Source organism: Grammomys surdaster, unplaced genomic scaffold, assembly GCF_004785775.1.
Source record: "Grammomys surdaster isolate TR1022 unplaced genomic scaffold, NIH_TR_1.0 97, whole genome shotgun sequence".
Taxonomy (NCBI): Eukaryota; Metazoa; Chordata; class Mammalia; order Rodentia; family Muridae; genus Grammomys; species Grammomys surdaster.
In genome coordinates, this window is record NW_021604576.1 from 6,647,672 (window position 1) to 6,654,270 (window position 6,599).

Sequence of the window (6,599 nt, forward strand, 5' to 3'; positions counted from 1 at the left end):
TGTGTGTGTGTGTGTGTGTGTGTGTGTGTGTGTGTGTCTGAGATAAGGCTTTGCTGTTTCCCAGGGTCATATAGTGTAAGACAAGGATACCCACTCTCTACATGGTTATTCAGTGTGCTGTTGTTTTTAGTACATTTTTATAAATATTCATGAGATAGATAATTTATTCATAGAGGTAAAATGTCCCTCTTTTATTTCTCAAACCACAGTCATCCAAATCTTACTTTTCAAGGAATTTCTTCCTACAGTCTTCTTGAAAATCCCATGAGGTCAAATCAAACCACAAGGTACACGGTGTCATAGTGAGGACAGGTCTTCTGACCCTTCATCTGCATGTGTGGCAATGGGAAAGAATGAACCTGCAATGTCAAGGATGTTTAACCATAAAGGTGAATTCTGTCCAAGAGACACAGCTTCCAAAATAAAGCTGCAGTTTTCCTTGGTACCTTGTAGCTAATGCCTTGCCTACCCATTCTTTCTATCTGCATCAAAAATAAGGAAACAGATACATTATGAATGTAGACAAACTGTCTCAGAAAACAATGACTCATTCATCTTGTATCCTGTTCTGATAACTAACAGTGTCTTCTTTCCTGGTCTGAAATTTGACAGCTTGTGTGTGTGTGTGTGTGTGTGTGTGTGTGTGTGTGTGTGTTGAGAGGGTGTATATGTATGTATCACCATGTTATAATTAATTGCTCCGTCTCATATGTTTGTTTGTAACATTGCCACCTGGAATGCTCGGTCTCTGTTACCAAAAGGTAGCAGTTGGAGTCCTTCCTTTACATCTGCTCTAAGCAGTAGTAATCCTGTCTAATAAACTTAGTTGAATTGAAAGTTGACTCAGTCCAAGCAGGTAAATATATGTAGCATATATGTCTATGTTCTTATTTGTGATTATAAGATTCTAAAATGAAGGTTTGTATTTTGTTATGAAGGCATAATTTTCAAAATGGTAAAACTATGAGTGTGAAACAAATGTAAAATTAGTGCATATTAAAGTTTATTCTTATATCATCAGCTAATTGGAAAATAAGTAAGATTTTAAAACTTATTCAAGATCTGTGTGTTTCCTTGAAACAGGGTCTTATTGTTTAGTCCAGGCTACATTCAAACTCACTACCCTATTGACTACGTATCTGAAGTTCTATGATTTCAAGTGTATATTATTGTGACTCTTGAGCTTAAAATACAAAGTGTAATAAAATGAATTTGGATTGACATAGTGTTACTCCATTTTTTATTACTGCAGTAAAATACCTGAAGCAGAAGCAGGCTATCTATTAACAACAGATTATTTATTATAGCTTGTAATTCTGGAAACTCAAGAGGATCCACATCTGATGATAGCTTTTATAACTGGTAGAGGCTACAGGTGGTACAGGACAATATATATGAAGAACAGGAACTATGCATTCCTGTGTGTCTTCTAGTCTCCCCCTCCCTCCCGCCCTCCCTCTCTCTCTCTCTCTCTCTCTCTCTCTCTCTCTCTCTCTCTCTCTCTCTCTCTCCACAAGGATGGAAACATGGATGATATATCATGATGAGCTTATTCAATTCTAATCACCATTCAGAGCCTCCCCACCACATACACACATACCTCTAAACACTGTGGTCAACCAAGTTTCTATACTTTTAATATTTAACAATATTAAACATACTCAGACTATTTCTCTAATACAGTGACCATGAGCAAAGTAATTTACAGTATTTTCTATCTTTCATGACTTCTATCCACCAAGAGTTATAAAAAGCCTAGACAATCAAATAACCAAAAACGTCAGTAAGTTTCTCCTGATATATATGGATAGGTTTTCCAAATTGTGCTTAATTTCTTTACTAAAGGAATTATTGTGAGGTCAAATGTCTTTTAGAAGCTGACAGATAAGATAAAGCTAGACGTCTCTACCCCTTTTATGAATCATTTGAGAGTAGATTGTTTTAGTTATGCAAATCTTCCTCAAATATGACTTTTCCTAACGTTCAGAGAGGGAGAGAAAGAGGGAGAAAGAGAGAGAGAGAGAGAGAGAGAGAGAGAGAGAGAGAGAGAGAGAGAGGAAGAAGGAAGAGGAGGAGAAGGAGGAGAGGGGAGAGGAGAGAAGAGAGAAGGAGAGGGAGGGGAGGGAATGGGACAGGAGAGGAGGGGAAAGGAGAGTTGAGAATGTACTAAGACCCCACTTTGGGCCTGTCCATGTCCTGAATCTATCTCCCATCTACCCCATGCTTTTCTTTCTGACTTTTGCTTTGCAAATCTCTCAGAGAATGTGGCCCTCTGTAAGAAAGCAGACTTCAGAAGACAGCAGATTTGTGTTTGGTCTTGGAGTTCCCAATAACATGGAACTACAAGACATGTTATTTCATTGCTTATACATCACATGGTTTCATGGCTTCTCATGTAGTAGCCTCAGAGAGACTAAGATAAGATGCACATTAGTTATCCAGAACATGATCTCTTCTACACTCCACTCTTCTCTAAGGCACTGCTTTTTCCTACTGTGTCATTTATTTTGGAGGAACATTCTTGGGGAGGGTGGGAAAGACTGAACGAGGTGCAAAATGATCCATGCTGGTACTCCCTAAGTAGCTCGGCCAAGTTATGGTTGCACATGAATGTTCCTGGATAGAAAGCACTGAAAGTTGAGGAACTGGTACTTCCTTTGCCTCCATGTCAGTGGGAATCCTACATGCACACATATGCTCACCATGTACAACTATGCATTAGTTTTGACAGTGAAATTCAGTTCTGCAATAAACACAGAAAATTTCTATATCCACAAATGAATTACTATGCTTTTGTTCCTTTGCTTTTTGTTTTAGTCTTAGCAAGAACATTGTCCTTTGTCTTTTTCTCTTTTCCTTATTTCCAAATATTCTCTTTAAGTGGAAAATGCCTGTTCTCCACAAAAGCCCTGTTTGGGGCTCTAGGATGACTCTAATTTCTCTAGGGGTGGTGGACAGACGAGGAGTATTAGTCTATGTCTTAGTCTATTGCTGGGAGGAGACACCATGACCATGGCAGCTCTCATAAAGGAAAGGATTTAATTGGGGCTAGTTTACAGTTTCAGAAGTTTAGTCCATTATCATCATGGCAGTATGCAGGCAAAGTTGGTGCTAGAGAGGTGGGTTGAGCATTCTACACCTAGATTAACAGGCAACAGGAAGAGAAAGAGAGAGACTCTGGGCTTGGCCTATGACCTCGAAACCCATCCCCAATGACACACTTCCTTTAACAAGGCTATTCCTACTCCAATAAGGCCTTAGTCTCTGTCAAGGAGTGCCCCTCTCTAATAACCAAGCATCCAAATGTACAAACCTATGGAAGCCATTCCTAGTCAAACCACCACAAATGTAGTTACTTCTTGTTCTGAAGAATGCCTCATCTACTCATCACTTACTTATCTACTTGTTCATGTATTCAATAGTATTTATTAACTCTTACTGTGTTCTAGTTGGTCTCACAAAATAATTAGCTTCAATACTATTTGGAAAATGTCAAAGGGAGTTAGACAGAGACAGAGACCAGCACACATGATTGCTGACTTTAAGTGACTTTGGGTAGGCTCAGAATTCTTTCTCTCCCCCAACCAGGTTTGCTAGCTCCTTCTCCTATTTGTCCTAGTTCTTTGCCTTCTTTGCCTACCCACATGAAAGCAATTATGCTCCAACTAACACCTCTATAAATTTGGATGCCTAAGCTAGCAAGCCCAGAACTACTGCAAGAGACAATGAAGGCATCAGAGATGGAACACTTCAGAGTCTGGCTCTCAACTCCTGGCTCTGACTTGGAGCCCACTTTTCAGGGACTCCTGCTGTCTTCAGAGGAAGAAGCCTGAAAACTTCAGAGCCTGGCTCCTAGGTGACTCACTTAATACAGAGAGAGAGAGACTTGCTGGGGACAGACTCTCTGGTACTTCTCTTTCCTGTTTTATCCTCTAAGAGTCCCTACTAAGGTGCGAAGGGGAACTCATCACTTCAGCTTCTCCCAGCCTGCAAGACCTGCTGCTACTGTGACCTTCAATATCCCTGCTTAGAGCTGGCCCTCCTGCTCCAGAAGTTCCCCTCCTGACCTGCAAACTGCAAGGGACTTCTTTCAGCAGACATCACAAAGCTCCAAGAGCTCTTGAATTAAAAGGCTTTCTCAGAACGCAGCTCACCACTACTGGGATCTCATACTGTTTCTTTTAAATCCTGTGCAGCAGTCTTGTCACTTGAAAGCCTGTTATTCTTGATCTGACAAATAAAATAGCTCCTGTTTGTACTCATTGCTGTCTGTGCTCCACTCTTGGAGGGTGGTGGAATGAGGACCTGTAGCAGGCAGAAGGTCTCCACCTACCACCTCTGATAGAATTTGAATCTGAATCTGAACTTTTTAGATGAGAATTTTTATTTATTTTGCTTCAATCTTGTTACATGCTATAAATCTGTTTAAATTATTTATCTCATCTCAGGTTAATTTTGGCAGTTCTTATCCACCTAGAAAACTATTTCTTTTAGCTTTCCCAATTTAGTCTTATAGTAAAAAAGGTATGTCCTCAACTTACCTCAATATCTTTTATGTCTGTTACAATGTTAACCTTTTTATATTTAATTTTATTAGTTCAGGTTTTTTTTCTGTTTTGATCAATTCTGTAAATAGTCTGTTGATCTTGTTTATCTTTTCAAAGATTCAACTTTATTTCAATAATTCTTTGTAGTTTGTTTTATTTCATTAATTTCTACCATGATCTTCATTATTCTTCTTGTTTACTGATTTTAGATCTGTTTTGCTCATTTTTTTTCAAGGACATTGTTGGCTTTCCTTTTACACTCTGAACAACAGTTACCTGGCTGCCGTCAGGTAGACCTGGCTTGATATAAAAGGGGCTGTTTGGCCCCTTCTTTCTCTGACCCCTTTATCCCTCTCTCCCCTTCCGCCTATCCACTCTCTCTGTCTGTCTTTCTCTGTCTCTACTCCTTTCTCAACTCCCCTTCCCATGCCCTCAAATAAACTCTATTCTACACTATACTTGTATGGCTGGTACCTCAGGGGTTAGGGATGCCTCAGCATGCCCCTCCCCCCACTGAGTCATCCCCTCACACCTCACCATACCTGGCTCTACCAAAACACATCCTGGCTCTCTTTTTTATAAAACACAACGGTGATAATATGCAGTTATTTTAACATAGAAATCTGTTGATTTCTATTTTTATTCCATTGTGGTCAGGTGGACTATCTTTTTTAAAAAAAAACCAGTTTTCCTATATTTGTCAAGATTTGCTTTGTGTCCTTTATATGATTTATTTTTAGACAGTTCCATGAACTCCTGAGAAGAATGTGAGAAGAATGTTCTATCAATGTCTCTTGTGTTCATTCAATCTATGGTGTTATTTAACTGAGATGGTTCTCTGTTGATTTTTTCTTTTCTTTTTATGGTTGGGGTGTTTTGTCTGTTGGTGAGAGCTGGGTTGCTGTCTCTCACCTTTAATGTATTAGAGTAAATATCTCTATATCATTATTTGCTTAATTAAATTGGTTGTACTCATATTTGGTGTCTATGTTTACAATTGTAATGGTCTCTTAATCGACTCATGTCTTAATAATGTGAACTGACCTTCTCTTACTAATTTTGGTTTGAAGATTTATCTTAGTCAGGATTACTACTATTGGGATGAAACACCATGAACAAAGCAACTTGAGGAGGAAGAGTTTATTTGACCAATACTGTTCATTATTGAAGGAAGTCAGAATAGGTACTCAAATAGGGTAGAAACCTGGAATCAAGAGCTGATGCAGAGGCTATAGAGAAAGAAATGTTGCTTACTAGCTTGCTCTCTATGGTTTGCCCAGCCTACTTTCTTACAGAACTCAGGACCACCAGCCTGGGCCCACCTACAATAGTCTGGGCCACTCCACACCATTCACTAATTAAGAAAATTGCCCGTAGGCTTGCCTGAAGCCTGATCTTATGGAAACATTTTATCAATTGGGGTTGCCTCTCAGATTATTATAGATTGTATCAAGTTAACATAAAATTAGCCAGCATAAATATCACTTGTCACATGTTAGAACAAAGACTCCTGCTTTCTTTCTAGTCTCCTCTAGGGCTTGGATATAGAACTCAGATCAGGTTCTTCTGGCCAGTAATTAAAGTCTTACAGTTTCAGCTTCCAGACTATTGATTATGGGTTAGAAACCCAGTCCCAGTGCCATTCAAACCTCCTTATATCTAACTACATGGTTCTTGGAATCCATTTACCTCTTCTCCCTTAGTGAAACAGAGCTGCCTACACTTCCTAGCCTCTGTTGACATCATCTGAAGCCCAAGATGAAGTGCTGCCAATCAGTTGTAAGTAGAAGAGCTATATAAGAACTTTTAAAGGGATTGTTGCTCTCCTTATACATGGGTTGGATCTTCGGAAGCCATCTTAGCTTAAGATGCAGAGTAGAATGTAAAAGAATCATACAATAATGGATCCTGATGCAGGGACCAGCAGCTTAACTCCACACTTATTCTATGAGAAAGAACTGCTGCCTCTTGCTATATCTAATCCTAGCTGTTGGATACATTTTTGAAACCCCCTTTCCATTCCTCTGCTTGCTTCTGTGAGTCTACTCCTCA